This window comes from Drosophila persimilis, unplaced genomic scaffold (assembly GCF_003286085.1).
Source record: "Drosophila persimilis strain 14011-0111.01,24,50 unplaced genomic scaffold, DperRS2 tig00000431-arrow-pilon, whole genome shotgun sequence".
In the NCBI taxonomy this organism is placed as follows: Eukaryota; Metazoa; Arthropoda; class Insecta; order Diptera; family Drosophilidae; genus Drosophila; species Drosophila persimilis.
The window spans coordinates 1,866,467-1,881,463 of record NW_020825312.1 but is presented as its reverse complement, the minus strand read 5'-3'; the positions used below and the strand labels follow the sequence as shown (position 1 = coordinate 1,881,463).

At 43.5% G+C, this 14,997-nt stretch overlaps 1 protein-coding gene across 13 annotated transcripts in view; it reads right to left on the bottom strand.

The window, feature by feature from the left end:
• The window catches only part of LOC6596041 (gamma-aminobutyric acid receptor subunit alpha-3), a 46,909-nt gene extending 34,300 nt beyond the window's left edge, over positions 1–12,609 (bottom strand). For 9 of the 13 annotated variants that reach the window (XM_026989514.1, XM_026989509.1, XM_026989516.1 and 6 more), the window contains exons 1-2: positions 12,501–12,609; positions 7,371–7,836 (exon numbers count right to left, since the gene is read on the bottom strand). The gene's annotated coding sequence lies outside the window, so the exon portion shown is untranslated. Of the gene's footprint in view, positions 1–7,370; positions 7,837–10,198; positions 10,503–12,497 lie in introns of those variants that run through there. The other 4 variants (XM_026989511.1, XM_026989513.1, XM_026989512.1 and 1 more) reach the window with 4 other exon arrangements.
• Positions 12,610–14,997: the final 2,388 nt, after the last annotated feature.

Sequence of the window (14,997 nt, the reverse complement as noted above, 5' to 3'; positions counted from 1 at the left end):
TGTATGTAAATTATTACCATATACTCGTACCATGTGTATGCAGCATTTTTTTGCCTCCACACACACGCGCAGCTGAAATTGTTGCACAGCATGTGGCATGTGCTGAAAGTGGGTGGAGTTAGGATCTTTCAGTTACATTCTGTCCCAGAGCAGAGAGCATATTTGAGTTGAAGCTCTGCATAATAATCTTACACCCATACAGTGATAGTATATATACTCGTACAGTACATGTGTGTGGGTGTGTATCTGTGCACATGTTGTAGGGGAATGTAAACGAAATGTGTTGTATTGAAAGCACGGCTTGGATTTCACCGTCCTGCACATGGCAGATGACACTGCCTGGCACAGTCTTGCTGCCACTCTCCCTCCCGCTGCCTGCCTGCATTTTCAATGAGTTTGGCTTTTACCTGCTGGCGACGAAAGATTGTTGCCTGGTTTTGGTTTTCGATTCACACACACACACTACAGTATCCGGGGGAGACTGATTAAAGAGCCATATATCATGTTTGAGTCAATATGGTTTGTGCCATATTTCAATAAACGCCGTCATTCCACGTGTCGCCTGCCAAAGTGGCTGTAAAATGCAACTCCTTCTCTCATCCTCAAATTCCCCCGCAGCATCAGAGCATACTTTTCCCCACTTTTCTCGCATATTTTCCCTGCACTTCAAACTTTTCTTTTTTTCTTGTTTTTTTTTTTGCAACGCAAATTTCCTTTATATCAACATGAAAACCGGGGAGTGAGAGAGAGAATGAGTGAGCGTAACTCATTTAAGTTGTGACATGTGATGCCACACCCCGTGCCTGCCCGCCTCCCTGCCCCACTGGCTGCCTCTGGTTAGGTGATGGCCAAGGGTGAAAGTTGTGCATAATTCACGTTGAGCGCGAAATGTGAAAGTTTTCCCATCCCCCATGCCCCCCCATGCTCATCCTTCCGTTCCGCCATTTCCCTTCGGATGATTGGTGTCAGGCTGAAGGGCAAATGACTCTGGCTTTGGCACGCTGAAAGTTGGGTTCGTTTTTTGTTACATCGTTGCAGCATTAATTAAAGTTGTTATGGAGCAGGAAAAACATGTTTACTCCCCGGCGATCGGAAGACTTGGAAGGCAAAGTTCAAGGGAATCTACATTGAGCTATTCCTGCAAGTAATCTATAAATAGCTTAAAGGCTGCCCCAGAAGTGTTGTTTCCATTTGGAAGGAATGGATAGACATATCCATATAGACATATATGTATTGGGTACGTAGCTATTGGAGGAACATCGTACTTCTTGGCTTATAGTCGACTTTTTTCAGGTATCGTTTTCCATTCGATTGTGCCCTTTGGCAAAAGAAACAAGACTCTGAATGAATATTGAACAAATACATATGTATCTACACTATGTACATATGTATTCGCATTGGCAATGGACAACTGCTCGTACAACAAATCAATTTCTGTTTGACTAAACGCTCCACTGAGCTGGACAGTCAACCAACGGACCTCCGCTCCAGTCCAGTCCAGTCCAGTCCCGAAAACAGACCCACCTCAATGCCCCTCACCCCCCCATGCCCCAATCTATTTGGGGCACTCTGTGCTTTGGTTTATGCCTTTTTCATACCTGCAAATAAACTTGACTCGTTGCCGGGTTTCGTTTACGCTCGTTGCCCCGTGGCCCTGGCACTGGCACTGGAACTGGCAGTGCCACTGGACCTGCCACTGACACTGATTGCCTGTGAGGCATATGCCTGACTTGACTGCAGTCAAGACGGCCATTATTCACTTGCACTCGCCACTTCAGGATGCGGCAAGGAGCAGAGAGCAAGGAGCAGGGAGCAAGAAGCAAGGAGCACGGAGCAGGAAGCAAGCAGCACTCGCTGAAACTTAACGGGTAACGGGAGCTCAGACATAAAAGAAAGCAGCGAGTCGTAGCGTTGGTGCTGGTGCCTCTCGGGAGGGTGGTGCCTCGGTGGCTTGGTAGCTCGGTGCCTTGTAGGCTTGGCCACCGCACCGCACCGGATGTCCTGGCATTTCCGCCTTGCTAATACCGAGTCGCCATGACTCAGCCATTGTTTGGGGCGGGCGTCTCTCATGTTTGCCTTCTGCCTTCTGCTTTCTCGCAGTTTTCTTATTTTTTCATTAGCATTTTCCTTGCAGCTCTGTGGGGAAATATTGTCGTCAATTATGTTACATAATCAACAAACACAGAAACAAACACACACAGCAGAATGAAACAATTCCTTGGCTCTCCCTGGCTTTGACACGGTTCCATTTTTGGGATTTTCCTACGTAGATTTACATTAATGATGTCCACTTTGCACGCGCCAAAAAGCCCAAACCCTAGCCTGAACATGAACTGGGTTAACAGTTAACTCTGTATTTGGGTTAATTTCTTATAATTTTTCTTAATTCTGGCACGGTTTCTGGCAAGATGAATGGATCAGGAAACGAACCACAAATGGCGTTATTATGATGTTAGCAACGGATATACCATTGCCCATGGGCTGTACCCCCTGTGTGGGGGTGGTGAGGGGGCTCCATTTACCTTCAACCATCAGGAATATATAGGAACTTCCTCAACGGCAGGTTACCGTTCGGAAAGGGAACATATTTCATATGATCTATAGCACATTTTTGCTACAATTGATTCGTTATAGTTAAACAAAATGGTATGATTCAGAACGCCTTCTTCAGAATGTCGTGAAGGTAATCGATTCGTTTTGGTGCCACAAATGAAGCTTTAGAAACTCCACGAAGAGAGAGAGAGAGAGTTACTAGACTACTAGATGTTTTCGTCTTGTTTTTACCCAGGCTAATGAAGCTGAATTTATTGCCAAAGCATTATGGACATAAACACAGTTTGCACATACTCGTTTTATGGCCAACAACGGCGAATAATGTGGCTGAGAGGCAGCCAAAATCGGCTAATGTATGCAAACCTACATCCAGGCGAGAGGAAGAGACAAAGAGGGAGAGTAAGAGGAGGAGGGTGCCAACGAGAGGTTTCGGGCTTGGCATGCCGAAAAAGTTGGTAACATCATTTCGTTGTTGTCTGCTCTTGTGGCCCCCGCACACACACACACACAAACATACATGCAGACACAAAATGGATTTTGTCTGCATTAAAATAAGTTCTAGATAAAGCGAGGAAATTGCTTTTGAATATACGATATACGTTATACGATATAGGAGTACGAGTACGAGTATATTTTTGATGGCAATTCGTTTGCATAGAAAAATTGAGACATATTCTGTGGCATTTTTCAAGTCGTTAAGCCGCTGCATGTGGAGCTGTCGAAAGTCGTTTGCCACTCGAGACTTATTCATTGCGTATACGCTGTTTTCCCAATTGTAACGCCAATAGCTGCTCGAACCTGCTCCTTAAAGTGTCATAATATATTGTAGCATGAGACCAGAAAGAAGGGTGTTTAAATTACTTATATTTTGACGGATATGAAGCTGTGGATGGCTCCACTTCCGCTCCACATTGATGTGCTGCCAACTGTCTGGAGTGCCAATTGGGGTGGCTCCCACATTGGACCACATAAATCTGGACCAAAGACAAGACATAAATCTACATTTGGCTGCAAAGAAATCAAATTTTCCAAGCACGCACAATGAGTTTTTTGTTTCATTCAGCGGAATGGGGCGGTCGTATCTTAGTCATAGTTAAACCCACGCCTCGGCACGGCTCTCTGGCACTGGCACTGGCACTGGCACTCTGGCATTGGCACTCTGGCACTCAATAAGTTGGCCTTTCCAGAATCCCGAATCCTATCTGGGTCAGTTGGTTAAGCCTGAATTATGAGGATTCTCGGCGGCTTAAAGAGTTTGGCAAATATCATTGTAAAAATGAAATGAAATATCTCAACTGTTGAGGCTTATCGTAACCTTGACATCCCAGGCCCACTTCTAGGCCGGATGGCCGCACACGCACACATAAATAATTAAAATGACCTCATAATGTTTCGATTTTTCCCCTCTTTTTTCGGTTCTTTTCTTTTCTGTGTGTTTTTTTTTTTGTTTTTATTGTTTTCTCTGGGCTCTGTGGACTTTTTGGCGCTTTTTCGACTTTTTGCCGCAGTCATTAATGTAATGGTCTGCATTATTTGCCTACATTCAGAGGTTTAGGAGCTACGACCCCACTCGTATCTCTCATTTTTCCTACTTGACCCTTAGAACACATTTGCGAATGGCACGCAAGACACGACGCTGGATACCACTCACAACCATATGTACATACATGCTTACGGGTATGTATGGATGTACGGATGTGTGGGCCAGAGTTATTTGCAAATCAAGTGGGTCCATGGCTGAAGCTCTTCCATCAGCTGATACTCGTACGTCTGGCCTTGTCCTTGGAGTGTATTTTCCCTGTGCTTTTAGCCTTTTATTGCTGGTCACTTATTTGCGCTCGTTCAATGGCGAACTTTTCTTTGCGTTTCATTTTTTGATTTTCTTTTCTTTGATCTGCTGCTGCTTTGCTCAGCAATTTTCGCCGCCTGGCATTTTCGATGGGCAGTCATTCATGACGTTGCTCCGGCGTAATCCTCGACTGCCGCTTTGCCTGCCAAATCGTCTGTGCCATCAAATTAAACGACAACTAAATTGGCGCACATTTTGTGCTATTTGGCAGGCTTTTGTCTGCGCTTCAAGGCTTACATAAGCAGACCACGAGACCAAAAAAAAGAACCCACCATCCAGGCAGCCAGCCAGCTAGCCAGCCAGCCAGCTAGCGAAGAAAACCGGCAAGAAAGGCAAATAAAATGCCAGCAATGACAACAGCTGACATTGATTGGGGTTATGACAGAAGGGTGGGGGGGTGGCAAAGCGGATCTAATAACCGTAATAATAATAAGTAGCTGATAATTTGACACTAAGCCACAGGGGCGTATGCGTAATGCGACAGGAAGGAGGCCAATGGCAATCGCAACTGGCACAAATCATTGGACTTAACGCAACGATACTCGTACTGCTGTGGATGTGAGTATCTTGTATCTTGTAAAGGTTGAAGAAACTATTTTCGATGGACACACTCACACACACAGCTACACACAGCTTCCCCTGTCACTTTCCATTTTAATTTTCCCGCATCGCGCCACTTGTCGGCTGCAATTTTCCCCCGGACTTAATTAGTTGCTGTCACACTTGCTGGCAGCCAGTTCGGCAAGACGGAAAACCCACGAAACAAGCACAGCACAGCAGAGAACAGCACACTCCAGTAACAGAGCAACCGGCAGCTCCAGCTACAGCTACAGCTACAGCTCCAGCTTCAGCTCCCTGGGTGCCCATAGAAAACTTTCAAAATAGATTAAATTTGTTCCTTGACGAAGGTGCAAGGGGGAATCTCACCGCAGCAGCTTCCATCTATTCCCCCCCTCCCCCGAAAACCCGAAAACCCAAAAACCCAAAAAGAAAGTGCAGAATGGCAAGAAATGGCTAAATTGAGTGCACACAAAAAGAAGGGGAAAGGGAGAAGGGGACGGGAAGGAGAAGGGGATAGAAGCGAAAGATAGTTGCTGCACAAGTGCAGTTTTCCTGTTGCAGCAGCTTTCCTGCTGGTCAAACATAAAAAGGATAACACATGGAGCTGGGCCCAGAAAGAGAGCCAATAAGATAGTAGTCCCCGGCAACAGGATGAACAGTTTTCCTATGCCCTGGCGCCTGAAGCCAGCTCGTCCTGGTCGCCCCGTTATGACAACACAAAAGGATGAGCCAACACAAAATCCCAAAAAGGATGCAGAGCCAAAGAGCGAGCCAGCGCCAGAGCCCAAGGCGCAATCCCCATGCTCTATGCTGTGGACAACCAAACTAAAGGATGGCCCATCTAGAACTCAAACTGGAGCTGGATGCGCTGCTCTGCTCTGCTCTGGTTTGCCTTTGGGCCATTCAATTGTCCGCTTGATCCCCGGCAAGGAGCCGCCGCCCCATGAACCTGTTCTTGTTTGCCCGCTGGCCATTTCATTTCATTCTCTTTGCTGTTGATTTTCCATTTTGGGGTCCATCAAGGGGTGGATCCTGCTCAGTGTTTAATGTTCTCGGCATTCAGTTATTCGGTTTTCGGTTACCTGTGCGCGGCAAAGTAGGTCAGAATATTCAGCCTGCCACCTATTTGTGGAACGTGTGCTCTGCTGTTTCCCAGAGATATTACGCATACGTCAACGTTATATTTTTTGTTCTTGCTGTTATAATATCATAAATTGAATGTGCAACAACATGGCACCCATCACAAAACAATGGCAAACAAACACAGGGAAAACAATCGGGTATGCCACATATACATAGGAGCGTCCGGTTCGGTTCAGTCCTCTGTAGGCGGGTGCCACTGTCCCACACTGTCCCACACTGTCCCACACTGTCCCCCGCTGTATATTAATAAAACCAATTTCACACGGCAGAATTTCGTTTGACAGAAAAAGGAATCGCACCAATTTCATGGCACAATCAACCACAATTTATGCAGCAGCAGAAGCAGCAGCAGCAGCTAGGAAAAAGCACAAATGCCTGCCAAACGAGGAGCGAGAGTATACGACTATCAGGTATCCTTTCGGTCAGGACCAAATTGATTCTGCCATTAATCACAAGCTATAACTGATATTCAACTCTTTTATGCATAGATCCATTACACATAGGAAGATAAATACGCATGTAGAGAGTGAGAGACGGATGCGAATGGGAGATTGCATTTGCAAAAATTCACAATCATCCAACGCAATTTATCGTGCAGTAGTGCACGAGCCATAATGCAAAAAAAAACGTAATGTTGGATACGAAATGAAAGCCAAACATTGCAACGTCATTTCACCTGTGTGCACAACCCCTACATAAGCACCTGGGCGTGTGCCCGACACCCCTGCACCCTGCACCGCATCCCTTCCTACGTCCCGACGTAATTTGGCCGGGAAATTCAATTTAGCGCAACGCGGTTTATCTGAAATGAGAAGAAATCGGCTTAGTTGTTGTTCTTTTTGCGGCTGAACCGTTCGTTTATTGGTCTCATTCCAATCATTCGCACAGAATCGGCCAAAAGTTTGCTATAACATGCTCCCAAAACAAGTTTTCAGCGCGGTACACCATGACGTATGCGTAATATATGCTTCCATTTGATGGTAATCGTATGTGTAATATTTGTTTGCCCCACAGCGCGTATGTTTAATATTTGTTAGCGCTTAATCGTTGGACAGACACCATGAGGGGTAATATTTGCTGCTCTTAATCGGCGCACATAGATACAAATGTACATACATTTGTACATATGCATGCATGTACAAGTGTATGTGTTATATTCGTTGCACTTGAGCTGCAGCTCCGGTAAATTGCCATAATTAAGGTAACCGTAAATGAAATAACATGATGCTTAGCAGTACCTGCCGACACTCTGGTCGGGACTTACCTAATTAGCGACAGGATTTTGAGCCAGCACAAAGTAGCTGCTTCTTCTTCCACGGTAGTTACTGTTGCTTTTGCTGTGCAGCTCTGGGGCCCAGACACTGGGGCATGCCGCTCTGGTAGTAGCCTAGCGCGTCGACACAACTGCCACACTGCCTGCCACGCACAGACGGACGGACCTAGCCAACGTTCATTTGGCCCTTTGGGCTATTGTTGTTTGTGGTCCTGTGTTTGTAGTTGTTGCCACGCATTTGTTGGTGTAGTTGTTGGTGTAGTTGTTGTTACGTTGTTAGCCAACAATCTGGCAACGCCTTTCGCCTCGCTTACAATGTTATTTGTTGTTTTTGTTTTTGTTTTTGCTTTTTGTTGCTTCTTACACAGCTTGTTGCAACTTATGTGCAATTGCCGTTGGCTGCACGGCGACGGAGGGTGGCGGGGACTGTGGAGTGAGTGAGTGAGAGTAGAGAGGGCTGGAGAGGGTTGGAGAGGGTTGGAGAGGGGGTTTAACCAAAAGTTGCAAGGACACGCATCGCCTGACGAACGACATACACACACACACGCACACATATAGGTCTTTATACACACTCAGAGTGCGGCGGCGACGAGACGTACGACACTTTGAAATGTTTTTGCTGGTGTTGGTGCTTTTGAAATTACCCCCCTTCCCCCCGGCCACCCAGCAGGAGCAGGAGCAGCAGCAGCCACACCAGCTACAACAACCACTGGGCGTTGGGGCGTGGTGTGTCGTGGCGCGGACCCCCTCGAGTTTTATTTTATTTTAGTTCTTTCTTTTGCCTTTATTTAGCCAACTTTTGACGCTTTGCTTTGCTTTACTTTGCTTTGCATTCCCTGTGTTCCCCTCTTCTGCTGTTCTACTGTTCTGCTCTTTATGCTCCTTCTGTCATTCTTTCGTTTTATGCTTTTCGCGTTCGCTTTGTTTGTGTTCTTTCAGGTTTTATTTCTATATTTGTTATGGTTCTTCGTACTTATTTTTTATGATTGTTTTGTTGCCCAGCCCCCCGCCTAACAGCCCATTCCTATTCCTATTCCCATTCCCATTCCCATTCTCCTCTTCTGTTCTCCGTTTGTCGCCGCTTACTTTGAAGTTTTAACTGCCCTGCGATGTATGCTATGCTGTACCTTCCTTAAGTTTCTGGTTTGCTTTCCTTTTCTCTGGCTTTGACTTTGACTCACAGTCGATGCTCTTTTTTGGCGCCACTGCTGGGCCACAACTTTTGTATTCTTTTCTTTGGTTTTCCCTTCGTTTGGTTTGGTTTTTGGGCCAAGACAAGTAAGTGATGGGCAGCAAGCTGCTTATGTAAGTGGCAGCAATTTGCCAAACAGTTAGTTGTTGAGTGGGCAAACTGGCAAAGAAGAGGGTCCGGGGTCTGGGGTCTGGGCTCTGCTCTTCCTCCAGGTGGACACTTATGTAAACTGATGTAAAGCTCGGACAGGATAAAAGTCTCTGAGTATGACAGGCTGAGACTTGAAGAAAACTCAAACAAAGTTGAATGTGAAATGGAAAGAATTCAGAACAAGATTGAGTTTTATGGGCACAAAGTTGTGCGGGCAAAAGCGAAGAGAAAGGGAAAGTTGCAAGAAGAAAATATGGAAAACGTGTTCAAACTTCCACGAAAATGTAATATATTCCCACTCGAATATGTCTCTGATTCTAAGGAAATACTTGGTGCCAATATTTTGCACTATACATATATGTATTTCCCCAGGCCGATCCATATCGTGCGATGGCCATCGTTCGTTTTACATTCACAGATTCGCAGCAAATTCATTAATAAATCATTTCTCGTACTTTCTCCACATATATACATACATCCCATATATGTACAAAGATGCGGGCATACATATGTGTGTGTGAGAAGAAAATGCGATAAAGATCGTGTTTGTCTTTTGGCTGAATGAACTATTTTTATTTATTTATGCACTAGATTATTGCCAGGCGAATGCCCGTGAAAATAGTGCGATTAAATAAAATAAAATAAAATAAAACAAAAATAACTTTCACATACTGCAAGCATTCGGGCTTTTGCATTCAATTTGCATCACACATTTTTAAGTAATTACCAGAAAACGTTTTGCGGCACTAAAATTATTTATACGCTCCAACGCGTATACGGTGTGCATACGGTGCAATTTTTGGAAATTTATTATCAAGAATGCCATAAGGAAGGTCGCCCTGCCGTCACCTCCCTCCCCCTCCCCCTAAGGTGGCGCAGATGAGGCCCGTTAGAGCTAATAATTTATATATGCATGCACTCTTGCCTTATCTATTATCTATTTTCCTGGCAGACAATGTAACGTTGAAGAGGCATGAAAGAACTGGCCATTTTTCGCAGACTCTTTGGTGTGCGCGAAATATGTTAAAAATAAACCAAAGCAAAGCAAAAGGAACTGCAAAAATGCGAAGCACCAGACCAAAGCAAAACGGAATACGAGAGCGAATGAACAAAAAAAAGAGAGAAAAAAAATAAATGAATAAAACTGGCATGTGTACGTCGAATATTCAACAAGCGAGAGAAAAAAACACAAGGAACCCCCGACGAATCTTCACACTAAATTTAATTTAATTGTAGATTGTAACAACAAATTCGTCTGCCCGGTGGCAGATCTACAGCAGCGGTCACATTAATAGTAAGCCCAAAATAACTGCCTACGTATTTTCAAATATTCATTCATTGAGTGTCTACATCTACCTTTTTTGGAGTTTTCTATGGATTTTTATTGAAAAAACTCAAGATAAGGAATTGTTTATAGAAAAACTACTAATGCTGACCGCTACTGTATGAATAATGTAGTTTTTTGGGGACTGTTTACCATAACATTACTTCGAGGGCAGTGCCAGACAAATGCTTGTGTTTCAATGTTCAATGTCTGTCCTTAACACAGCATTGGAATGCTGGGAATTTCGCTACGAACGACATTTTTGTCTAGCAGCCAAACACGCCCAGAAATATGCAACACGTCCTGCCTGTCCCAGTGCCCCCTCAATATGGCCGCTCTTGCGGCTCCACCCAAGTGCACGCAATGTTAGAACCACGAACCCACGGACCCACGAGCCCACGGACCCACGACTGTGGGTCACATACTGGTATTCTCTTGGCTGGGGCTTTGGCTGTGGCTGGGGCTGACTCATAAGGCATTTCGTCTAATGATTGACTGACTGGATGACAGACTGATTGACTGACTGACTGACTGGCGGAGTGACTAACTAACTAACTAACGTGTGTGACTTTTCCCAGTTCTGGTCTGTTCTGCTCTGCTCTGTTCTCTGTTTTGGCTCGGCTTTCTCTGACTTTGCGTGTAGTTCGTAATTTAAGTAATGTGGGTCGCCCTGGTGGAAAGCTGAGCCCTGCGTATCCTTGTTGTTGCTAACGCGATTTACTTTTGAGCAAAACACGCGCCATGGCTCCACCATATCATACTATATACGAGTAGTAGCTCTAGCTCCCCTCAACCCACCCCCACCCCCACCAACACCCTAACTTTTGCGGTTCTAGCAGCCTAATTGTCATTGAAGGTAGCCCACCTAAGACATAAATTCAATTTCTTTCGGTTCGATGTGACAAGTCGTGAAGGAAGCAGCCCTGCCCTGCCCTGCCCTGCAATCCGTACCCCTTTTCTACTCTACTCTACTGTGCTGTGCTGCGCTTTGCTGCGATTCCACTGTGCTTCTTGTTGCTATTATTTTTGGATAGCCACCTTTTGGCGTCCGCCGTGCCTCGTGTTGCTTTCTCACGATATCGTGGCTGCCTTCTGCTGCTCCTACGCTCCTACGCCCCTAACATTTTCTTGTGGTTCTGGCTCTGGTTCTGGTTGTACCTCTGCCTGGTTCTTGTCTTCTTGGGCTGCCGTCTTGTGTGTCGGCTGTGTTACCTCTGTCTCGTCTCTATGCTGCACTGCGCGGCACCGCACTGCACCTTGACACTAATATTGAGCAAAGGAGAGGCAGAAGGAGAGCAAGTGCAACTAAAAATAGTCAGAGAGAGACCCGCTAAAGGCAAATTGATTTGGGTTTCGGGTGTGGGCACGGGCACAGGCCGGGCACGGGCATGGGTACGGATCTCTCACTTCCACCACTTAGCGCGGACACTTGGCGATTTTATTGTCATTTAAAAGTTATAATTGGTAATTGATGCCCGATGGGACTCACTGACTGACTGATTGACTGATTGACTGACTGACTGCTTGTGATATGATATAGTAAGTGGTCGTCTGGTGAGCTAATTTTAGGGGATTCAAATGATTGCAGTTGATTCTTGGGAGATTTACTCGGGGGAAATATAGATAGTTTTGGATTTACTTTATTGCAAGTATTTATAAGTAATTGAATTATGTTTTCTCTCTTGATCATGATCAATATTTATTTTATTCTCCAGTTTTATTGTATGTCCATGGGTTAAAGCTTGTTTCGACATTCGCACGTCTAATTTGTAATAACAGTATTTTTTTGAAGCCACTCGATCTTACATCGTTTATTGTGGTTCCACACGCTCATCCACCACACGCGCAGTGTGGCTATGGTACTACGGTACTGGTGGCGTTGGCTATTATTCCGGAATGCCCAGCGTACCCCAGCGTATGCACAATCCACCGTACACCGAACAAAAAAACCGACCCTAACACCAGAGCTTTACATAACTCACTAGCCGCTCACTGCACTCTCTCTCACACAGGAGCAGAAGCCCGGAGTTAACTGAACACGGACCTCGGTAGAGGCGAAGAGAAAGCACCAAAAAAAAAGAACAAGAAGTAGAATACGTTAAAAATTCAAAACACAAATGCACATTTAATTCCCGCACACAGCCGTTTCCATGAGTTTTTCAATCATTTCTTAGCACTTTGTTGGGGGCACACTCGGAACTGGAAGCTCGAAACCTGCGACCAGCAACCTGCAACCTGCAACCTGCAACCAGCAACCTGCAACCCGTTTGTCGTATGCATTTTAGATGCAAGTACTTTTCGTATTCACTCCTACGTTTCCTTCCTTAGTTCCTTACTCAGCTCTTACGCCTTTTACTATATATATAGTATACTATACTATATATATAGATATATGGTATGGTATGGTACGGTATGGTATGGTATGGTATGGTATAGATAGAGTCGATATTACTACGCTGGCTTATTGTTTTGTCACTGCGCTGCTGTGTGTATTGGGGCTGTCTGATGAGTGTTTGAACTATTTCTATTCAGAACGAAATTTTCTCCGATTTCGCTGTGCTGTTGAATTGCAAACCCGACCCGAACTGAGAACGCAAATGACCAAGTTTTCCTTTTCATGCAGTTGGTTGGCACGCATTTTCTTTTCGGACTCCCACTCGTGCTTGCGCTCGTGCTCGTACTCTGACTCGGACTCGGTCTCGGACTCGGACTCAAGCAGGATGGCATGGGCACGGGCATGGGCATGGCGGAGCGATGGGAGCACGAAACACCGTACACCGAACGCCGCACACCGAAAAGACTCTGGTGCGCTGCTTGCTTTTCGCTTGCATTTGCTGGTAGCTTTATTCGGAGTGAAAGCTTTGGTGTTCGTTCTCTCGCGCCAAAGCTACGCATGAAGCTTGCTGAAAGCTTCACAGCTGATTGCCGCAAAATGCATGCGGTGTTTGTTTTCCTCCTTTCTCCACTCTCTCCACCGGAACAGCTGATGGCGAACAGCCCCTGTCTTTTCGTGTGGAAAATGACGCAATGCTTTTGTAGGTGCCTCAGTGGTACAGTGGGACGAATCGGGCAAGTAAATTGTTGACAGAATGGAATGTTATTTGAAATATTAATTTTATTTTTAAATTGCAATTACAATTTGTTGTTGCTGTTCGCCTTTCCCTTCCCTTCGCTTTGGTTGTTTTGTTGTTTTATGCTAAATTGTATTTGTTTTTATTTATATTTATATATATATATATATATATATTTCACACATTTTGTTGCAAACAATATCAATAATTCTTTTAACCTAATAACAGATGCACTTTTTTGTTGTTTTATTATTCTTTTTTGTTGCTGTTGTTCCTCTTACACTTGTTTTGGGTTTCTTAGTTTTGTTTGGTTTTTTAATTTTTATATTTTTTTTAATGTTTTTTTTTTTTGTTTTTTTATGGTTCATCCCTGGCCTGACTCAGACTCAGATTTAATCGAGCTTAAAATTAAATTACAAAATACAATCATTCCAACTTAGTTACGAAGATACAAATACAAAACAAAGCGCACAATGCATTATCCAACTTAATCCTTAATCACTCGCAGAACTAATTACAATTATTACAATATAATAATATTCTGAAACGTAAAAGGAAACATACATACGAAGCAGCGGGCGGGGGTGTGGGGGGTTTGGGCTGTTTGGGGGTACAATACACAACATTACACTCTAAATTTATGTTTAATAAGTATTCGAATCGTTTATACCATAGGTTTTTGTTACTCGTAATAAACTTCTCCATTTTCCCTTTAATCAATTTGCATTTGAAGTTAAGCGCTTGCATTGGTGTATAATGTGTGTGTGTGTGGGTGTGTGTATTTGTGTTTATATATATAGAGGGGGTGTATATATATATGTACTATATATGTATGTATATATACAATATAGAAATATGTATACGTTGCATATAAAATTATTTCGGCGCAAATTTATATTCGCTGCTCATACACGATTTTAAAGCAGTTAAAATGAGTTAGTTCTTGGGTTTGGTGGTTGATTATGCTTTTGAAAGAGAGCGCGAAAATCTGGTTGATTTGGTTTTCCCATCTACTCGTAGTTTAGAGGCGTCAGTTAAGGTAAAAAGGTAGGCGTGGCATAATGCAGCATTGAGTATTAGTGGTTCGTTCTTCTCCATGGTTTTGGTATTTCTTATAAAGCAATTATCATTATTATTAATTTTATATCATTATCTTTTTCATCTCTGCGTTGCGTTTGCAGCATTTTCTTTGGTATGCAGAGCAGCGCAGAGCAGAGCAGAGCTTTTTTTTTGGGTATTTTAGAATTTTGTTTTTGGTTTTTGTTGTTTTTAGTCGTTTTTCTAGGATTATCTTCATTCCAAAAAAAAATATGATTTTTACACTTTCATATGATACAAAATTAACAATCTTGATTGGTATTTGAAATCCTTTCACATTTCATTGTTATTAAATGCTTTTATGTAAATATATAGATGGATGTACATATGTATTTATGTATGTATGCATGTATGAATGTGTGGATGATGCATGTATGTATATAGATAAACGTATGTAAATGTATATAGTAAATGTGTACGCGTTTCGTATATGTCGGGTATGCCAAGGGGAGTGGGACTTTGTTCTTGTATATGAAGGTAAATACAGGGATATATATGTAATATGTGTATAAAGATGTGTTGTATATGATATATGCATGTATGTATGTATAAATATATGTTTCGGTGAGCTTAATTTTGAATGTATGTTCTGCTTATTCGAGTAAATTTAATTTGATGAGCGATCATTAATTTGATGTACCGTACTGTACTGTACTGTACTTTAGTTAATGCTAGAAAGTAATTCCATTTCAATATTATTGCATGATTTTTTTGTTGCAGTTGCAGTTGCAGTTTTTATCTCAAGTACAATCTATCTGCTTTAAATACGTTTAAATATTTTTG